The sequence below is a fragment of the Ranitomeya variabilis genome, chromosome 3 (assembly GCF_051348905.1).
Source record: "Ranitomeya variabilis isolate aRanVar5 chromosome 3, aRanVar5.hap1, whole genome shotgun sequence".
Taxonomy (NCBI): Eukaryota; Metazoa; Chordata; class Amphibia; order Anura; family Dendrobatidae; genus Ranitomeya; species Ranitomeya variabilis.
The window spans coordinates 640,318,025-640,339,629 of record NC_135234.1 but is presented as its reverse complement, the minus strand read 5'-3'; the positions used below and the strand labels follow the sequence as shown (position 1 = coordinate 640,339,629).

Sequence of the window (21,605 nt, the reverse complement as noted above, 5' to 3'; positions counted from 1 at the left end):
CATCTTTCCCCACACATGATGAAGCTGGCGGCGAAACGTACGTCGGGGTGAGTGGACGCCGAACGGGTACACGTGTGCGGAATTTGGTAAGCCCATAGTAGTTCTCTGGCACTAGTAACATATATACATACTATCTCGTGTTTTGTGATCATTTTGACATATATGGGGACTCTAATTTGATTTGCCGTTTATTGATGGTAATATTGGTACGGCTTTTCCCATCGTGGATATGTAATTAAACATTTTTATAAGCCTTATATGGCAGCATTGGGGGCCGGATATAGGCTGGTTTCACATTTGCGTTTTTTGCCGCTGCGTTTTAGCGCAAAAACCGCATGCGTTTTTTTTCCTATATTTAACATTAAAAACGCATGCGGTTTTTTTTGTATGCGTTTTGCCGCGTTTGACGAGGCATGCGTCGTTTCTATGCTTGCGTTTTGTTGCAGAAATGCAACATGTAGTAATTTCTAGAGGCGTTTTTTTGCCGCAAAAAAAACCGCATGCGTTTTTTGCGGCAAAAAAAGTATTGCTGTCTATGTAAACGCATGCGTTTTTAAGCACATGCGTTTCGTTGCGTTTAAAACGCATGCGTTTCCATAGAAAAAAACAAGAATACACACTGATAAGCCACCCCCCACCATCAAGGTGATAAAGGAATCCAAACCCTAACCCTACCCCTAACCCTAACCCTAGGGATCCTAACCCTAACCCTAACCCTAACGCTGGGGATCCTAACCCTAACCCTACCCCTAACCCTAACCCCAACCCTAGCTATTTCTATTTATAGTGGGTTTTCTAGATGATTTTGATGATTGGCAGCTGTCACACACTTTTCAGCATGCGTTTCAAAAACGCAAACGCAGGAAAAAACGCATGTAAATGCATCAAAACGCAGCGTTTTTTTTTACCGCATGAGAAAACGCATGCGTCTAAAAAACGCAGCGTTTGCACGCGTTTACATGCGTTTTTTTCACCACCTGTGTTTGCGTTTTAAACGCTGCGTTTTTAAACGCAAATGTGAAACTAGCCTAAGAAAGGCCTAATACAGGCCTACATCTCAACACAACTGTTGCAGCAACCAGTAAAGACAAATTGATTGACTGATTGATTGATTGATTGATTGATTGCATATTGAATGCAATACAATGCTTGACATACATAGGTGAAAGCAAGGCCAGGCAAGGCACACAAAATGTTGCAAATGGTCAAGTGAAATCAAGCAAAATGCTACATTTGGCATCTGAAATGTGCTTCGCTGACACTGAAAAGTATTCACATAAAGGGTTAAAAGACAACTTGCGCTGATTTCAATTCAATCTGTTTTTGGAAACCGGATCAGAGAAGGAGTGCACTGTTCCCGGAGATAGTGCAATAACCAGTCAATGCGTGGAGTGGACAGAGCAAGCTCCATTTCCAGCTCCCTGGGCTAAAAATCCATTTAATATGGATAGGGGACGTATCAGATATTAAACTGATAAGAACAGATACTGCACTACATCTTGAGCGACGACGACGGATGCAAAAGGACGAGAACCGATAACCAGAAATGGTTTGCCACTTCTGACGCACCTAGGCCTAAAACTGACACCCATTGTGGAGACAGAGCAAAAAGAGTGCCGCAGGGAAGGCATTTCCAGAAACTCTGGGATGCATTCTCAATGACAGTTCTGCAGTGTGTGTGTGTTCAAGCTGTGCACAACGCGTTTTGAATCTGCATAACTCCGCCTACTTTGACACACCCTCCATCCCCATTGTGACAGCACATGAATGTTCCGTGCTAAGATTCTATCTACTGCAGGCAGCGCACCTGGTTGGTCAAAAGCATTAGAATACTCACACAGGTGTAGATGGACAAGACAAGCAGATTCGAGATCAGCACAGACACCAGTTTTCCTTTTTTTTCAAAGACATATAATACACCACATTTAGAAGCCGGTGGTCCACAAGAGGGAGACAATGTTTTACAAAAGAATTCATGCGACGGTCACAAATGCGGTATGTATGGCAGAACTACTCATTGGATACTTCAATTGAAACGCCGCAAAGTACTGACAGCAGGGGCCTAATTTTGTAGATGGCACAGTATATTTGCAACACTGTAAGAAAGGCCTAATACAGGCCTACATCTCAACACACCTGTTGCAGCAACCAGTAAAGACAAGTTGATTGACTGATTGATTGATTGCATATTGAAAGCAATACAATGCTTGACATACATAGGTGAAAGCAAGGCCAGGCAAGGCACACAAAATGTTGCAAATGGTCAAGTGAAATCAAGCAAAATGCTACATTTGGCATCTGAAATGTGCTTCGCTGACACTGAAAAGTATTCACATAAAGGGTTAAAAGACAACTTGCGCTGATTTCAATTCAATCTGTTTTTGGAAACCGGATCAGAGAAGGAGTGCACTGTTCCCGGAGATACTGCAATAACCAGTCAATGCGTGGAGTGGACAGAGCAAGCTCCATTTCCAGCTCCCTGGGCTAAAAATCCATTTAATATGGATAGGGGACGTATCAGATATTAAACTGATAAGAACAGATACTGCACTACATCTTGAGCGACGACGACGGATGCAAAAGGACGAGAACCGATAACCAGAAATGGTTTGCCACTTCTGACGCACCTAGGCCTAAAACTGACACCCATTGTGGAGACAGAGCAAAAAGAGTGCCGCAGGGAAGGCATTTCCAGAAACTCTGGGATGCATTCTCAATGACAGTTCTGCAGTGTGTGTGTGTTCAAGCTGTGCACAACGCGTTTTGAATCTGCATAACTCCGCCTACTTTGACACACCCTCCATCCCCATTGTGACAGCACATGAATGTTCCGTGCTAAGATTCTATCTACTGCAGGCAGCGCACCTGGTTGGTCAAAAGCATTAGAATACTCACACAGGTGTAGATGGGCAAGACAAGCAGATTCGAGATCAGCACAGACACCAGTTTTCCTTTTTTTCAAAGACGTATAATACACCACATTTAGAAGCCGGTGGTCCACAAGAGGGAGACAATGTTTTACAAAAGAATTCATGCGACGGTCACAAATGCGGTATGTATGGCAGAACTACTCATTGGATACTTCAATTGAAACGCCGCCAAGTACTGACAGCAGGGGCCTAATTTTGTAGATGGCACAGTATATTTGCAACACTGTAAGAAAGGCCTAATACAGGCCTACATCTCAACACACCTGTTGCAGCAACCAGTAAAGACAAGTTGATTGACTGATTGATTGATTGCATATTGAATGCAATACAATGCTTGACATACATAGGTGAAAGCAAGGCCAGGCAAGGCACACAAAATGTTGCAAATGGTCAAGTGAAATCAAGCAAAATGCTACATTTGGCATCTGAAATGTGCTTCGCTGACACTGAAAAGTATTCACATAAAGGGTTAAAAGACAACTTGCGCTGATATCTGTTTTTGGAAACCGGATCAGAGAAGGAGTGCACTGTTCCCGGAGATACTGCAATAACCAGTCAATGCATGGAGTGGACAGAGCAAGCTCCATTTCCAGCTCCCTGGGCTAAAAATCCATTTAATATGGATAGGGGACGTATCAGATATTAAACTGATAAGAACAGATACTGCACTACATCTTGAGTGACGACGACGGATGCAAAAGGACGAGAACCGATAACCAGAAATGGTTTGCCACTTCTGACGCACCTAGGCCTAAAACTGACACCCATTGTGGAGACAGAGTAAAAAGAGTGCCGCAGGGAAGGCATTTCCAGAAACTCTGGGATGCATTCTCAATGACAGTTCTGCTGTGTGTGTGTGTTCAAGCTGTGCACAACGCGTTTTGAATCTGCATAACTCCGCCTACTTTGACACACCCTCCATCCCCATTGTGACAGCACATGAATGTTCCGTGCTAAGATTCTATCTACTGCAGGCAGCGCACCTGGTTGGTCAAAAGCATTAGAATACTCACACAGGTGTAGATGGACAAGACAAGCAGATTCGAGATCAGCACAGACACCAGTTTTCCTTTTTTTTCAAAGACATATAATACACCACATTTAGAAGCCGGTGGTCCACAAGAGGGAGACAATGTTTTACAAAAGAATTCATGCGACGGTCACAAATGCGGTATGTATGGCAGAACTACTCATTGGATACTTCAATTGAAACGCCGCCAAGTACTGACAGCAGGGGCCTAATTTTGTAGATGGCACAGTATATTTGCAACACTGTAAGAAAGGCCTAATACAGGCCTACATCTCAACACACCTGTTGCAGCAACCAGTAAAGACAAGTTGATTGACTGATTGATTGATTGCATATTGAATGCAATACAATGCTTGACATACATAGGTGAAAGCAAGGCTAGGCAAGGCACACAAAATGTTGCAAATGGTCAAGTGAAATCAAGCAAAATGCTACATTTGGCATCTGAAATGTGCTTCGCTGACACTGAAAAGTATTCACATAAAGGGTTAAAAGACAACTTGCGCTGATTTCAATTCAATCTGTTTTTGGAAACCGGATCAGAGAAGGAGTGCACTGTTCCCGGAGATACTGCAATAACCAGTCAATGCGTGGAGTGGACAGAGCAAGCTCCATTTCCAGCTCCCTGGGCTAAAAATCCATTTAATATGGATAGGGGACGTATCAGATATTAAACTGATAAGAACAGATACTGCACTACATCTTGAGCGACGACAACGGATGCAAAAGGACGAGAACCGATAACCAGAAATGGTTTGCCACTTCTGACGCACCTAGGCCTAAAACTGACACCCATTGTGGAGACAGAGCAAAAAGAGTGCCGCAGGGAAGGCATTTCCAGAAACTCTGGGATGCATTCTCAATGACAGTTCTGCAGTGTGTGTGTGTTCAAGCTGTGCACAACGCGTTTTGAATCTGCATAACTCCGCCTACTTTGACACACCCTCCATCCCCATTGTGACAGCACATGAATGTTCCGTGCTAAGATTCTATCTACTGCAGGCAGCGCACCTGGTTGGTCAAAAGCATTAGAATACTCACACAGGTGTAGATGGACAAGACAAGCAGATTCGAGATCAGCACAGACACCAGTTTTCCTTTTTTTTCAAAGACATATAATACACCACATTTAGAAGCCGGTGGTCCACAAGAGGGAGACAATGTTTTACAAAAGAATTCATGCGACGGTCACAAATGCGGTATGTATGGCAGAACTACTCATTGGATACTTCAATTGAAACGCCGCCAAGTACTGACAGCAGGGGCCTAATTTTGTAGATGGCACAGTATATTTGCAACACTGTAAGAAAGGCCTAATTGTTGTGTATCCGCTTTTTGGGCTTCCCTGGTGGTTGCTGGTGGTACTGGTGACTTGTTTGCACTTTGCTGCTTCTGTTCACCTGCTTCCATCAGTGTTTGGGAGTTTCCTATTTAGCCTTGCTCTCCAGTCATTTCCTTGCCGGTCATCATTGTAACCAGAGCCTTCGGTTGCATGTTCCTGCTACTAGTCTGCTGATCAGCTAAGTGGACTTTGTCCTTTTGTTTTGTACCTTTTGTCCAGTTTGCAGTTTTTGTAATTCTCTGTAGCTGGAAGCTCTTGCGGGCTGAAATTGCCACTCCTGTGTCATGAGTTGACACAGGAGTCTTAAAGTAATTTCAGGATGGTTTTTGAAAGGGTTTTCAGTTGACCGTGAAGTCCTCTTTTGTATCCTTCTGCTATCTAGTAAGTGGACCTCTCTTTGCTAAATCTACTTTCATACTGTGTATGTCTTTTCCTCTTAATTCACCGTTATTACATGTGGGGGGCTGCTATCATCTTTTGGGGTATTTCCCTAGAGGTAAGCCAGGTCTGTTTCTTCCTCTACCAGGCGTAGTTAGTCCTCCGGCTGGCGCGTGGCATATAGGAAGCCGTAGGTATGCTCCCTGGCTACTGTTAGTTGTGTGGTAGATTTAGCTCACGGTCAACTCGAGTTTCCATCACCCGAGAGCTCGTTCGTTACTTATATGTTTCTTACGTTCCCTTGCCATTGGGAACCATGACAGTATGACCGGCCTGTGTTAAACTTATTGGCAGAAGAAAGGAGAGAAAAAAAAAGTCTGTAAATTTTTTTTATTTTTTTTTTCCCTTTTTCCTCTATGCTTGCTCCATAGTTGGATCAGTTGTATTTCAGCTTTAATTACAGCCTTTGCCTTTCTCTCCTTATAATCCTTCAATGGCTCTGAGCTCACCTGTTTAAAGATGGATCCTCAGAGTTTGGCTGCAGGTTTAAATAATCTTGCTACGAAGGTTCAAAATTTACAAGATTTTGTTATACATGCTCCTATTTCTGAACCTAAAATCCCTACACCAGAGGTGTTTTCCGGAGATAGATCTCGGTTTTTGAATTTCAAATATAATTGTAAATTATTCCTTTCTCTCAGACCTCACTCCTCAGGAGATCCTGTCCAGCAGGTTAAGATTGTAATCTCTTTGCTGCGAGGTGACCCTCAAAATTGGGCATTTTCATTGGCACCAGGGGATCCTGCGTTGCTCAATGTGGATGCGTTTTTCCTGGCTTTAGGGTTGCTTTATGAGGAACCTAATTTGGAGATTCAAGCTGAAAAAGCTTTGATAGCCCTATCTCAAGGGCAAGATGAAGCGGAGATATACTGCCAAAAATTTCGTAGGTGGTCTGTGCTTACTCAGTGGAATGAGTGCGCCTTAGCGGCAAATTTCAGAGAGGGCCTTTCTGATGCCGTTAAAGATGTTATGGTCGGGTTCCCTGCGCCTACAGGTCTGAATGAGTCCATGACAATGGCAATTCAGATTGATCGGCGTTTGCGGGAGCGCAAACCCGTGCACCATTTGGCGGTATCTTCTGAAGAGACGCCAGAGAAAATGCAATGTGACAGAGTTATGTCCAGAAGCGAGCGGCAGAATTATAGGCGTAAAAATGGGTTATGCTTCTATTGTGGTGATTCTGCTCATGTTATATCGGCATGCTCTAAGCGTACTAGGAAGGTTGACAAGTCCATTTCAATTGGCACTTTACAGTCCAAATTTATTTTGTCTGTAACCTTGATTTGTTCATTATCAGTTATTACCGTGGATGCCTATGTGGACTCTGGCGCCGCTCTGAGTCTTATGGACTGGTCCTTTGCCAGGCGCTGTGGGTTTGATTTAGAGCCTCTGGAAGTCCCTATACCTCTGAAGGGTATTGATTCTACACCTTTGGCTTGTAATAAACCACAGTTCTGGACGCAAGTGACTATGCGTATGACTCCAGACCATCAGGAGGTGATTCGCTTCCTTGTGTTGTACAATTTACACGATGTTTTGGTGCTTGGATTACCATGGTTACAGTCTCATAACCCAGTCCTTGACTGGAAGGCTATGTCTGTGTTAAGCTGGGGATGTCGGGGGGCTCATGGGGACACTCCTATGGTGTCCATTTCGTCATCTATTCCATCTGAGATTCCGGCATTTTTGTCTGATTATCGTGATATTTTTGAAGAGCCTAAGATTGGTTCACTCCCTCCTCACAGGGATTGTGATTGCGCCATAGATCTGATTCCTGGCAGCAAATTTCCAAAGGGTCGTTTGTTTAACCTATCTGTACCTGAACATGCTGCTATGCGCGAGTATATTAAGGAGTCCCTGGAAAAGGGACATATTCGTCCTTCTTCATCACCTTTAGGAGCCGGTTTTTTCTTTGTCTCTAAAAAGGATGGCTCTCTGAGGCCTTGTATTGATTATCGTCTCCTGAATAAAATTACAGTCAAATATCAGTATCCGTTGCCTTTGCTGACTGATTTGTTTGCTCGCATAAGGTTGGCTAAGTGGTTCTCTAAGATTGATCTTCGTGGGGCGTATAATTTGGTGCGAATTAAGCAGGGGGATGAGTGGAAGACCGCATTTAATACGCCTGAGGGCCATTTTGAGTATTTGGTAATGCCTTTCGGCCTTTCTAATGCACCTTCTGTCTTTCAGTCCTTAATGCATGATATTTTCCGTGAATATTTGGATAAATTTATGATTGTGTACTTGGATGATATTTTGATTTTTTCTGATGACTGGGAGTCTCATGTTCAGCAGGTCAGGAGGATTTTTCAGGTTTTGCGGGAGAATTCTTTGTGTGTAAAGGGTTCAAAGTGTGTTTTTGGGGTTCAAAAAATTTCATTTTTGGGGTATATTTTTTCCCCTTCTTCTATTGAGATGGACCCTGTCAAGGTTCGGGCTATTTACGACTGGACGCAGCCTACTTCTCTGAAGAGTCTCCAGAAATTCTTGGGCTTTGCTAATTTTTATCGTCGATTTATAGCTGGTTTTTCTGGCGTTGCTAAACCTCTGACGGATTTGACTAAAAAGGGTGCTGATGTTGCCAATTGGTCCCCTGCTGCCGTGGAGGCCTTTCGGGAGCTTAAGCGCCGCTTTTTGTCTGCCCCTGTGTTGCGCCAGCCTGATGTTTCTCTTCCCTTTCAGGTTGAGGTCGATGCTTCCGAGATCGGAGCGGGGGCGGTTTTGTCGCAGAAAAGTTCCGACTGCTCAGTGATGAGACCTTGTGCGTTCTTTTCGCGAAAATTTTCGGCCGCCGAGCGAAATTATGATGTTGGTAATCGGGAGCTTTTGGCCATGAAGTGGGCATTTGAGGAGTGGCGTCATTGGCTTGAGGGTGCCAGACATCAGGTGGTAGTTTTGACTGATCACAAGAATTTAATTTATTTGGAGTCTGCCAGGCGCCTGAATCCTAGACAGGCACGTTGGTCGTTGTTCTTTTCCCGGTTTAATTTTGTGGTCTCGTACTTACCGGGTTCTAGGAATGTGAAAGCAGATGCTCTTTCTAGGAGTTTTGAGCCTGACTCTCCTGGGAATTCTGAACCTGCTGGTGTCCTTAAGGATGGAGTGGTTTTGTCTGCTGTCTCTCCAGATTTGCGACGTGCTTTGCAAGAATTTCAGGCGGATAGACCTGATCGTTGTCCGTCTGGTAGACTGTTTGTTCCTGACGAGTGGACCACTAGAGTCATCTCGGAAGTTCATTCTTCTACTCTGGCAGGTCATCCGGGAATTTTTGGCACCAGAGATTTGGTGGCTAGATCCTTCTGGTGGCCTTCCCTGTCTCGAGATGTGCGTGTTTTTGTGCAGTCTTGCGATGTGTGTGCTCGGGCCAAGCCTTGTTGTTCTAGGGCTAGTGGGTTGTTGTTGCCCTTGCCTATTCCGAAGAGGCCTTGGACGCACATCTCTATGGACTTTTTCTCGGATCTCCCTGTTTCTCAGAAGATGTCTGTCATCTGGGTGGTGTGTGACCGTTTTTCTAAAATGGTTCATTTGGTGCCATTGCCTAAGTTGCCTTCCTCATCTGAGTTGGTCCCTCTGTTTTTTCAAAATGTGGTTCGCTTGCATGGTATTCCGGAAAACATCGTTTCTGACAGGGGTACCCAGTTCGTGTCTAGATTTTGGCGGGCAGTCTGTGCCAGGTTGGGCATTGATTTGTCCTTTTCGTCTGCATTCCATCCTCAGACCAATGGCCAGACGGAGCGAACTAATCAAACTTTGGAGACTTATTTGAGGTGTTTTGTGTCTGCGGATCAGGATGATTGGGTTGCCTTTCTGCCGTTGGCGGAGTTTGCTCTTAATAATCGGGCTAGTTCTGCCACTTTGGTTTCTCCTTTCTTTTGCAATTCAGGGTTTCATCCGCGTTTTTCATCTGGTCAGGTTGAATCTTCGGATTGTCCTGGAGTGGATGCGGTGGTGGATCGGTTGCATCGGATTTGGGGACAAGTGGTGGATAATTTGGAATTGTCCCAGGAGAGGACTCAGCAGTTTGCTAACCGTCGTCGTCGTGTTGGTCCCCACCTTCGCGTTGGGGACTTGGTGTGGTTGTCTTCCCGTTTTGTCCCTATGAGGGTTTCTTCTCCCAAATTTAAGCCCCGGTTCATCGGTCCTTATAGGATTTTGGAGATTCTTAACCCTGTTTCCTTTCGTTTGGACCTCCCGGCATCTTTCGCTATCCATAATGTGTTCCATCGGTCGTTGTTGCGGAGATATGAGGTACCGGTGGTTCCTTCTACTGAACCTCCTGCTCCTGTGCTGGTGGAGGGTGAATTGGAGTACGTCGTAGAGAAGATCTTGGACTCCCGTATTTCCAGACGGAGACTTCAATATCTGGTTAAATGGAAAGGCTATGGTCAGGAAGATAATTCTTGGGTAACTGCCTCTGATGTTCATGCCTCGGATTTGGTTCGTGCCTTTCATAGGGCTCATCCAGATCGCCCTGGCGGTTCTTGTGAGGGTTCGGTGCCCCCTCCTTAAGGGGAGGGTACTGTTGTGTATCCGCTTTTTGGGCTTCCCTGGTGGTTGCTGGTGGTACTGGTGACTTGTTTGCACTTTGCTGCTTCTGTTCACCTGCTTCCATCAGTGTTTGGGAGTTTCCTATTTAGCCTTGCTCTCCAGTCATTTCCTTGCCGGTCATCATTGTAACCAGAGCCTTCGGTTGCATGTTCCTGCTACTAGTCTGCTGATCAGCTAAGTGGACTTTGTCCTTTTGTTTTGTACCTTTTGTCCAGTTTGCAGTTTTTGTAATTCTCTGTAGCTGGAAGCTCTTGCGGGCTGAAATTGCCACTCCTGTGTCATGAGTTGACACAGGAGTCTTAAAGTAATTTCAGGATGGTTTTTGAAAGGGTTTTCAGTTGACCGTGAAGTCCTCTTTTGTATCCTTCTGCTATCTAGTAAGTGGACCTCCCTTTGCTAAATCTACTTTCATACTGTGTATGTCTTTTCCTCTTAATTCACCGTTATTACATGTGGGGGGCTGCTATCATCTTTTGGGGTATTTCCCTAGAGGTAAGCCAGGTCTGTTTCTTCCTCTACCAGGCGTAGTTAGTCCTCCGGCTGGCGCGTGGCATATAGGAAGCCGTAGGTATGCTCCCTGGCTACTGTTAGTTGTGTGGTAGATTTAGCTCACGGTCAACTCGAGTTTCCATCACCCGAGAGCTCGTTCGTTACTTATATGTTTCTTACGTTCCCTTGCCATTGGGAACCATGACACCTAATACAGGCCTACATCTCAACACACCTGTTGCAGCAACCAGTAAAGACAAGTTGATTGACTGATTGATGGATTGCATATTGAATGCAATACAATGCTTGACATACATAGGTGAAAGCAAGGCCAGGCAAGGCACACAAAATGTTGCAAATGGTCAAGTGAAATCAAGCAAAATGCTACATTTGGCATCTGAAATGTGCTTCGCTGACACTGAAAAGTATTCACATAAAGGGTTAAAAGACAACTTGCGCTGATTTCAATTCAATCTGTTTTTGGAAACCGGATCAGAGAAGGAGTGCACTGTTCCCGGAGATACTGCAATAACCAGTCAATGCGTGGAGTGGACAGAGCAAGCTCCATTTCCAGCTCCCTGGGCTAAAAATCCATTTAATATGGATAGGGGACGTATCAGATATTAAACTGATAAGAACAGATACTGCACTACATCTTGAGCGACGACGACGGATGCAAAAGGACGAGAACCGATAACCAGAAATGGTTTGCCACTTCTGACGCACCTAGGCCTAAAACTGACACCCATTGTGGAGACAGAGCAAAAAGAGTGCCGCAGGGAAGGCATTTCCAGAAACTCTGGGATGCATTCTCAATGACAGTTCTGCAGCAGTGTGTGTGTGTTCAAGCTGTGCACAACGCGTTTTGAATCTGCATAACTCCGCCTACTTTGACACACCCTCCATCCCCATTGTGACAGCACATGAATGTTCCGTGCTAAGATTCTATCTACTGCAGGCAGCGCACCTGGTTGGTCAAAAGCATTAGAATACTCACACAGGTGTAGATGGACAAGACAAGCAGATTCGAGATCAGCACAGACACCAGTTTTCCTTTTTTTTCAAAGACATATAATACACCACATTTAGAAGCCGGTGGTCCACAAGAGGGAGACAATGTTTTACAAAAGAATTCATGCGACGGTCACAAATGTGGTATGTATGGCAGAACTACTCATTGGATACTTAAATTGAAACGCCGCCAAGTACTGACAGCAGGGGCCTAATTTTGTAGATGGCACAGTATATTTGCAACACTGTAAGAAAGGCCTAATTGTTGTGTATCCGCTTTTTGGGCTTCCCTGGTGGTTGCTGGTGGTACTGGTGACTTGTTTGCACTTTGCTGCTTCTGTTCACCTGCTTCCATCAGTGTTTGGGAGTTTCCTATTTAGCCTTGCTCTCCAGTCATTTCCTTGCCGGTCATCATTGTAACCAGAGCCTTCGGTTGCATGTTCCTGCTACTAGTCTGCTGATCAGCTAAGTGGACTTTGTCCTTTTGTTTTGTACCTTTTGTCCAGTTTGCAGTTTTTGTAATTCTCTGTAGCTGGAAGCTCTTGCGGGCTGAAATTGCCACTCCTGTGTCATGAGTTGACACAGGAGTCTTAAAGTAATTTCAGGATGGTTTTTGAAAGGGTTTTCAGTTGACCGTGAAGTCCTCTTTTGTATCCTTCTGCTATCTAGTAAGTGGACCTCTCTTTGCTAAATCTACTTTCATACTGTGTATGACTTTTCCTCTTAATTCACCGTTATTACATGTGGGGGGCTGCTATCATCTTTTGGGGTATTTCCCTAGAGGTAAGCCAGGTCTGTTTCTTCCTCTACCAGGCGTAGTTAGTCCTCCGGCTGGCGCGTGGCATATAGGAAGCCGTAGGTATGCTCCCTGGCTACTGTTAGTTGTGTGGTAGATTTAGCTCACGGTCAACTCGAGTTTCCATCACCCGAGAGCTCGTTCGTTACTTATATGTTTCTTACGTTCCCTTGCCATTGGGAACCATGACAGTATGACCGGCCTGTGTTAAACTTATTGGCAGAAGAAAGGAGAGAAAAAAGAAGTCTGTAAATTTTTTTTTTTTTCCCTTTTTCCCTTTTTCCTCTATGCTTGCTCCATAGTTGGATCAGTTGTATTTCAGCTTTAATTACAGCCTTTGCCTTTCTCTCCTTATAATCCTTGAATGGCTCTGAGCTCACCTGTTTAAAGATGGATCCTCAGAGTTTGGCTGCAGGTTTAAATAATCTTGCTACGAAGGTTCAAAATTTACAAGATTTTGTTATACATGCTCCTATTTCTGAACCTAAAATCCCTACACCAGAGGTGTTTTCCGGAGATAGATCTCGGTTTTTGAATTTCAAATATAATTGTAAATTATTCCTTTCTCTCAGACCTCACTCCTCAGGAGATCCTGTCCAGCAGGTTAAGATTGTAATCTCTTTGCTGCGAGGTGACCCTCAAAATTGGGCATTTTCATTGGCACCAGGGGATCCTGCGTTGCTCAATGTGGATGCGTTTTTCCTGGCTTTAGGGTTGCTTTATGAGGAACCTAATTTGGAGATTCAAGCTGAAAAAGCTTTGATAGCCCTATCTCAAGGGCAAGATGAAGCGGAGATATACTGCCAAAAATTTCGTAGGTGGTCTGTGCTTACTCAGTGGAATGAGTGCGCCTTAGCGGCAAATTTCAGAGAGGGCCTTTCTGATGCCGTTAAAGATGTTATGGTCGGGTTCCCTGCGCCTACAGGTCTGAATGAGTCCATGACAATGGCAATTCAGATTGATCGGCGTTTGCGGGAGCGCAAACCCGTGCACCATTTGGCGGTATCTTCTGAAGAGACGCCAGAGAAAATGCAATGTGACAGAGTTATGTCCAGAAGCGAGTGGCAGAATTATAGGCGTAAAAATGGGTTATGCTTCTATTGTGGTGATTCTGCTCATGTTATATCGGCATGCTCTAAGCGTACTAGGAAGGTTGACAAGTCCATTTCAATTGGCACTTTACAGTCCAAATTTATTTTGTCTGTAACCTTGATTTGTTCATTATCAGTTATTACCGTGGATGCCTATGTGGACTCTGGTGCCGCTCTGAGTCTTATGGACTGGTCCTTTGCCAGGCGCTGTGGGTTTGATTTAGAGCCTCTGGAAGTCCCTATACCTCTGAAGGGTATTGATTCTACACCTTTGGCTTGTAATAAACCACAGTTCTGGACGCAAGTGACTATGCGTATGACTCCAGACCATCAGGAGGTGATTCGCTTCCTTGTGTTGTACAATTTACATGATGTTTTGGTGCTTGGATTACCATGGTTACAGTCTCATAACCCAGTCCTTGACTGGAAGGCTATGTCTGTGTTAAGCTGGGGATGTCGGGGGGCTCATGGGGACACTCTTATGGTGTCCATTTCGTCATTTATTCCATCTGAGATTCCGGCATTTTTGTCTGATTATCGTGATATTTTTGAAGAGCCTAAGATTGGTTCACTCCCTCCTCACAGGGATTGTGATTGCGCCATAGATCTGATTCCTGGCAGTAAATTTCCAAAGGGTCGTTTGTTTAACCTATCTGTACCTGAACATGCTGCTATGCGCGAGTATATTAAGGAGTCCCTGGAAAAGGGACATATTCGTCCTTCTTCATCACCTTTAGGAGCCGGTTTTTTCTTTGTCTCTAAAAAGGATGGCTCTCTGAGGCCTTGTATTGATTATCGTCTCCTGAATAAAATTACAGTCAAATATCAGTATCCGTTGCCTTTGCTGACTGATTTGTTTGCTCGCATAAGGGGGGCTAAGTGGTTCTCTAAGATTGATCTTCGTGGGGCGTATAATTTGGTGCGAATTAAGCAGGGGGATGAGTGGAAGACCGCATTTAATACGCCTGAGGGCCATTTTGAGTATTTGGTAATGCCTTTCGGCCTTTCTAATGCACCTTCTGTCTTTCAGTCCTTAATGCATGATATTTTCCGTGAATATTTGGATAAATTTATGATTGTGTACTTGGATGATATTTTGATTTTTTCTGATGACTGGGAGTCTCATGTTCAGCAGGTCAGGAGGGTTTTTCAGGTTTTGCGGGAGAATTCTTTGTGTGTAAAGGGTTCAAAGTGTGTTTTTGGGGTTCAAAAAATTTCATTTTTGGGGTATATTTTTTCCCCTTCTTCTATTGAGATGGACCCTGTCAAGGTTCGGGCTATTTACGACTGGACGCAGCCTACTTCTCTGAAGAGTCTCCAGAAATTCTTGGGCTTTGCTAATTTTTATCGTCGATTTATAGCTGGTTTTTCTGGCGTTGCTAAACCTCTGACGGATTTGACTAAAAAGGGTGCTGATGTTGCCAATTGGTACCCTGCTGCCGTGGAGGCCTTTCGGGAGCTTAAGCGCCGCTTTTTGTCTGCCCCTGTGTTGCGCCAGCCTGATGTTTCTCTTCCCTTTCAGGTTGAGGTCGATGCTTCCGAGATCGGAGCGGGGGCGGTTTTGTCGCAGAAAAGTTCCGACTGCTCAGTGATGAGACCTTGTGCGTTCTTTTCGCGAAAATTTTCGGCCGCCGAGCGAAATTATGATGTTGGTAATCGGGAGCTTTTGGCCATGAAGTGGGCATTTGAGGAGTGGCGTCATTGGCTTGAGGGTGCCAGACATCAGGTGGTAGTTTTGACTGATCACAAGAATTTAATTTATTTGGAGTCTGCCAGGCGCCTGAATCCTAGACAGGCACGTTGGTCGTTGTTCTTTTCCCGGTTTAATTTTGTGGTCTCGTACTTACCGGGTTCTAGGAATGTGAAAGCAGATGCTCTTTCTAGGAGTTTTGAGCCTGACTCTCCTGGGAATTCTGAACCTGCTGGTGTCCTTAAGGATGGAGTGGTTTTGTCTGCTGTCTCTCCAGATTTGCGACGTGCTTTGCAAGAATTTCAGGCGGATAGACCTGATCGTTGTCCGTCTGGTAGACTGTTTGTTCCTGACGAGTGGACCACTAGAGTCATCTCGGAAGTTCATTCTTCTACTCTGGCAGGTCATCCGGGAATTTTTGGCACCAGAGATTTGGTGGCTAGATCCTTCTGGTGGCCTTCCCTGTCTCGAGATGTTTTCTTTTTTTTTGTGCAGTCTTGCGTTGTGTGTGCTCGGGCCAAGCCTTGTTGTTCTAGGGCTAGTGGGTTGTTGTTGCCCTTGCCTATTCCGAAGAGGCCTTGGACGCACATCTCTATGGACTTTTTCTCGGATCTCCCTGTTTCTCAGAAGATGTCTGTCATCTGGGTGGTGTGTGACCGTTTTTCTAAAATGGTTCATTTGGTGCCATTGCCTAAGTTGCCTTCCTCATCTGAGTTGGTCCCTCTGTTTTTTCAAAATGTGGTTCGCTTGCATGGTATTCCGGAAAACATCGTTTCTGACAGGGGTACCCAGTTCGTGTCTAGATTTTGGCGGGCAGTCTGTGCCAGGTTGGGCATTGATTTGTCCTTTTCGTCTGCATTCCATCCTCAGACCAACGGCCAGACGGAGCGAACTAATCAAACTTTGGAGACTTATTTGAGGTGTTTTGTGTCTGCGGATCAGGATGATTGGGTTGCCTTTCTGCCGTTGGCGGAGTTTGCTCTTAATAATCGGGCTAGTTCTGCCACTTTGGTTTCTCCTTTCTTTTGCAATTCAGGGTTTCATCCGCGTTTTTCACCTGGTCAGGTTGAATCTTCGGATTGTCCTGGAGTGGATGCGGTGGTGGATCGGTTGCATCCGATTTGGGGACAAGTGGTGGATAATTTGGAATTGTCCCAGGAGAGGACTCAGCAGTTTGCTAACCGTCGTCGTCGTGTTGGTCCCCACCTTCGCGTTGGGGACTTGGTGTGGTTGTCTTCCCGTTTTGTCCCTATGAGGGTTTCTTCTCCCAAATTTAAGCCCCGGTTCATCGGTCCTTATAGGATTTTGGAGATTCTTAACCCTGTTTCCTTTCGTTTGGACCTCCCGGCATCTTTCGCTATCCATAATGTGTTCCATCGGTCGTTGTTGCGGAGATATGAGGTACCGGTGGTTCCTTCTACTGAACCTCCTGCTCCTGTGCTGGTGGAGGGTGAATTGGAGTACGTCGTAGAGAAGATCTTGGACTCCCGTATTTCCAGACGGAGACTTCAATATCTGGTTAAATGGAAAGGCTATGGTCAGGAAGATAATTCTTGGGTAACTGCCTCTGATGTTCATGCCTCGGATTTGGTTCGTGCCTTTCATAGGGCTCATCCAGATCGCCCTGGCGGTTCTTGTGAGGGTTCGGTGCCCCCTCCTTAAGGGGAGGGTACTGTTGTGTATCCGCTTTTTGGGCTTCCCTGGTGGTTGCTGGTGGTACTGGTGACTTGTTTGCACTTTGCTGCTTCTGTTCACCTGCTTCCATCAGTGTTTGGGAGTTTCCTATTTAGCCTTGCTCTCCAGTCATTTCCTTGCCGGTCATCATTGTAACCAGAGCCTTCGGTTGCATGTTCCTGCTACTAGTCTGCTGATCAGCTAAGTGGACTTTGTCCTTTTGTTTTGTACCTTTTGTCCAGTTTGCAGTTTTTGTAATTCTCTGTAGCTGGAAGCTCTTGCGGGCTGAAATTGCCACTCCTGTGTCATGAGTTGACACAGGAGTCTTAAAGTAATTTCAGGATGGTTTTTGAAAGGGTTTTCAGTTGACCGTGAAGTCCTCTTTTGTATCCTTCTGCTATCTAGTAAGTGGACCTCTCTTTGCTAAATCTACTTTCATACTGTGTATGTCTTTTCCTCTTAATTCACCGTTATTACATGTGGGGGGCTGCTATCATCTTTTGGGGTATTTCCCTAGAGGTAAGCCAGGTCTGTTTCTTCCTCTACCAGGCGTAGTTAGTCCTCCGGCTGGCGCGTGGCATATAGGAAGCCGTAGGTATGCTCCCTGGCTACTGTTAGTTGTGTGGTAGATTTAGCTCACGGTCAACTCGAGTTTCCATCACCCGAGAGCTCGTTCGTTACTTATATGTTTCTTACGTTCCCTTGCCATTGGGAACCATGACACCTAATACAGGCCTACATCTCAACACACCTGTTGCAGCAACCAGTAAAGACAAGTTGATTGACTGATTGATTGATTGCATATTGAATGCAATACAATGCTTGACATACATAGGTGAAAGCAAGGCCAGGCAAGGCACACAAAATGTTGCAAATGGTCAAGTGAAATCAAGCAAAATGCTACATTTGGCATCTGAAATGTGCTTCGCTGTCACTGAAAAGTATTCACATAAAGGGTTAAAAGACAACTTGCGCTGATTTCAATTCAATCTGTTCTACATCTTGAGGGGCGGCGGTGATGACGACAGATGCAAAAGACCGAGGAGCGATAACCAGAAAAGGTTTGCCACTTCTGACGCACCTAGGCCTAAAAACTGACACCCATTGTGGAGACAGAGCAAAAAGAGTGCCGCAGGGAAGACATTTCCAGAAACTCTGGGATGCATTGTCAATGACAGTTCTGCTGTGTGTGTGTGTGTTCAAGCTGTGCACATTGCGTTTTGAATCTGCATAACTCCGCCTACTTTGACACACCCTCCATCCCTATTGTGACTGCCCATGAATGTTCCGTGCTAAGGCTAGTTTCACATTTGCGTTTAAAAATGCAGCGTTTAAAACGCAAACACAGGTGGTGAAAAAAACGCATGTAAACGCGTGCAAACCCTAACCCTAACCCCAACCCTAGCTACTTCTATTTATAGTGGGTTTTCTAGATGATTTTGATGATTGGCAGCTGTCACACACTTCTCAGCATGCATTTCAAAAACGTAAACGCAGGAAAAAACGCTTGTAAACGCGTCAAAACGCTGCATTTTTTTTCTGCATGAGAAAACGCATACGTCTAAAAAACGCAGCGTTTTGACGCGTTTACAAGCGTTTTTTCCTGCGTTTACGTTTTTGAAATGCATGCTGAGAAGTGTGTGACAGCTGCCAATCATCAAAATCATCTAGAAAACCCACTATAAATAGAAGTAGCTAGGGTTGGGGTTAGGGTTAGGGTTAGGGTTAGGATCCCCAGGGTTAGGGTTAGGGTTAGGGTTAGGATCCTAGGGTTAGGGTTACGGTTAGGGTTAGGGTTTGGATCCCTTTATCACCTTGATGGTGGGGGGTGGCTTATCAGTGTGTATTCTTGTTTTTTTCTATGGAAACGCATGCGTTTTAAACGCAACCAAACGCATGTGCTTAAAAACGCATGCGTTTACTTAGACAGCAATACGTTTTTTTTGCTTCAAAAAAAGCATGCGTTTTTTTGCGGCAAAAAAACGCCTCTAGAAATTACTACATGTTGCATTTCTGCAACAAAACACAAGCATAGAAACGACGCATGCGTCGTCAAACGTGGCAAAACGCATACAAAAAAACGCATGCGTTTTTAATGTTAAATATAGGGAAAAAAACACATGCTTTTTTTGCGCTAAAACGCAGCGGCAAAAAACGCAAATGTGAAACCAGCCATAGTGATATTTTCATGAGTCTTGAGGTATTCCCTTCAATATACTCCATTTCCTCACATTGTACATGTATGTTTTCTATGTCAGATGTAAAATTAGTATTTATCTAATTACCTGTATGTGTTTATCTTTGTGATTAACTGTTCGGTGTCCATCATCAGTATATTTGCTTTTTTATTTTGTTTTTATGTAATATTATAATAAAAGTTAATTTTTATTTTCTTTGTGGGATCTCTTCATATTTCCATAGTAGTATGGAAAATTGGCTTGTATTATTTGAAGTGCCCAATTTGTTATGTGGGACTCTTTGTGTGGTCTATATATAAGATACGGTATCATGTTATACAGTTCTATTCCAAATTAAGACGTCACTAAACACCCGCCCCTGCCTGTTCCTTATTTCTGATGATTAACGCTCTGTACTGTATTGGCTGCTGTTTTATCTGCTGCTTGTAGGAATTTTTCCTGTTCCAGGGCGGCTGCTCCCTCACAGTTAATACACAAGGAGCCGCTCACACCCCACTACACCGCTGGGACCTGCAGTCAGACTTCCCCAACCCACCACCACACACTTCCAAGACAATAGGACTGGGCACATGTGATATATTTCCACCAATCTAGGACACCAATTCTTTTTTTTTTTTGTTAAATGACTGGGCGGTCTTATCAATTACCAGAGATTGCCTTTAACCCTTTCATTGAACGTAACACTATCCTAGGCAGAAATAAAAACAATGGTTCTATCACATATAGAGAGGGAAAGCTTTAGGCCACGTCCCCATAATGAGCCTTTGGTGCCTTTTTGACACTGCAGATTTTTGCTGTCTTTTTGTCTTACAGTTCCATCAAAGTGGATGGGATTTATAGAAATTCTATGTCGGCTGCACTTCTTTTTAGAGAAAACTGACCTGCAGTGCGGGGTTTCAAATCCGCAGCATGTCAACTTCTCTTGCCGAGTTTTCGGAACAGAATTTCCCCATAGACTTGCATTAGGTGCGGAAATTCCGCAGGTAAAATGTGTTTTTAGTGCATTTTTGCGTAAAAAAACGCATGTAGTCCGCACCTAAGTCTTTCTATAAGGTTTTGTCAAAGCCAAATAACAGGAAGTTTGAAAAAAAAGCATTATTAAAAGTATGACATACCAAAAAGACAAAAAAATAAGAAAAAAAAAGCAGCGTCAATTGCACAATAAAAATGCATGTTAAAAATATGAGCACAAATGCGAGAAAAAATCACAAGTAACCTAATTTAGATAATAGGTGTAGAAATGGTACAGAAATTCTGCAGCATCAAAAATGCAACAAAGCTCACTGTGGGAACATGGCCTTACTATTAGAATCACATAATGTGACTTTTTTTAAAATTTAATTTATTTTTCTTTCTAGAAAGTGGGTTATGGGAATTGTATGACGCCCGTTATCCAATAGTATAATTTAGGTAATAAATGTGTAACACCCCAGGTGACCGGTTGTTACAGTGATGTTGCTTTCCCTTTGGGGAGGGTAATATCATGCTCAGATATCATGCTCAGAGGCAATGGAGTTCTCTTCACCAGGTAAGGCACCCGCATGCAACACGTTCTGAATCCAGGCCAGGAGGGGGAGCTCAAGACCCGGATTCAGGGGAGCTTCCATCAAATATGGATATATATGTCCTGGTCTGGAGGAGGAGTTAGCCAGTCTGATAGAGACACTGAAGGAGAAGGAAGTCTGAGAGAGCAGACAGAGAGGCCTGGCAGCCACGAGGGAGCTGCAACCTCCGAAAGGACAGATAACGCGAGGGGTTGTATGTGGTGGAGCTTCAGAGGAAAGGAGCAAAGGAGAGGAACAGGGCTCAGAGGGGAACTGTGACCGGGCACCCTCAGAGACGAAGCACAGTACCGGGTACCGGGAGCCCGAGGCCTTAGTGGAACTGTAGGATACTTGGCAGAACCGGAGGACTGAGAACTTTATGGGATTGGCCCACACCACACCTGAGACGCAGCAGCACCTGAGGAGCCCGGGGCATGATAGAGTCCCTATAAAAAGGCTCAAGCTGCCCGTCATGCAGGTACCTGTCTCAGGACAGGGGGAATAGAGGCCTCTGCAGAAAGCTTCAGGCAGCAGGGACTTCATCTACAGCAAGCACTAGTTAGAAAGGCTCACGGACCTCGACTGGAAAAAGTGAATCTCCCATTGCCTCCGAGCCGGCCGGGCCATGCCATCACCCATGCCTGGTACCCTGGACTGTGCCCTGCTAACTACAGTAAACCAGGTAAAGACTTACAACTTGTGTCCTTTACTCATTTTACCGGCCTACACCATCATCGCCATACACTTCAGGACCTCTGGGGACCCCGCTTCACCTGTGGGAAGCGTTACCATCATTGCTGCGACAACATTCCCCAGAGGACCCT

General features: G+C 44.7%; 1 long non-coding RNA gene and 5 other non-coding genes across 7 annotated transcripts in view; 1 reads left to right on the top strand and 5 right to left on the bottom strand.

Annotated features, from left to right (window-relative positions):
• Positions 1-1,341: 1,341 nt before the first annotated feature.
• Positions 1,342-1,538, bottom strand: LOC143759429 (U2 spliceosomal RNA). The gene has a single exon (XR_013212222.1). It is a non-coding gene; the product is annotated as a U2 spliceosomal RNA (small nuclear RNA).
• An 861-nt stretch (positions 1,539-2,399) lies between these two features.
• On the bottom strand, positions 2,400-2,596 carry LOC143759475 (U2 spliceosomal RNA). Its single transcript, XR_013212226.1, has one exon. It is a non-coding gene; the product is annotated as a U2 spliceosomal RNA (small nuclear RNA).
• Positions 2,597-3,447: 851 nt separating this feature from the next.
• LOC143759522 (U2 spliceosomal RNA) lies at positions 3,448-3,644 on the bottom strand. Its single transcript, XR_013212230.1, has one exon. It is a non-coding gene; the product is annotated as a U2 spliceosomal RNA (small nuclear RNA).
• An 861-nt stretch (positions 3,645-4,505) lies between these two features.
• Positions 4,506-4,702, bottom strand: LOC143759487 (U2 spliceosomal RNA). The gene has a single exon (XR_013212227.1). It is a non-coding gene; the product is annotated as a U2 spliceosomal RNA (small nuclear RNA).
• An 89-nt stretch (positions 4,703-4,791) lies between these two features.
• LOC143816797 (uncharacterized) overlaps positions 4,792-21,605 on the top strand; it is a 32,755-nt gene continuing 15,941 nt past the window's right edge. Inside the window, exon 1 of one of the 2 annotated variants that reach the window (XR_013224002.1) lies at positions 4,792-5,159. This is a non-coding gene — a long non-coding RNA (uncharacterized LOC143816797). Of the gene's footprint in view, positions 5,160-11,632; positions 11,933-21,605 lie in introns of those variants that run through there. The other variant, XR_013224001.1, reaches the window with a different exon arrangement.
• Positions 11,276-11,472, bottom strand: LOC143759463 (U2 spliceosomal RNA). Its single transcript, XR_013212225.1, has one exon. It is a non-coding gene; the product is annotated as a U2 spliceosomal RNA (small nuclear RNA).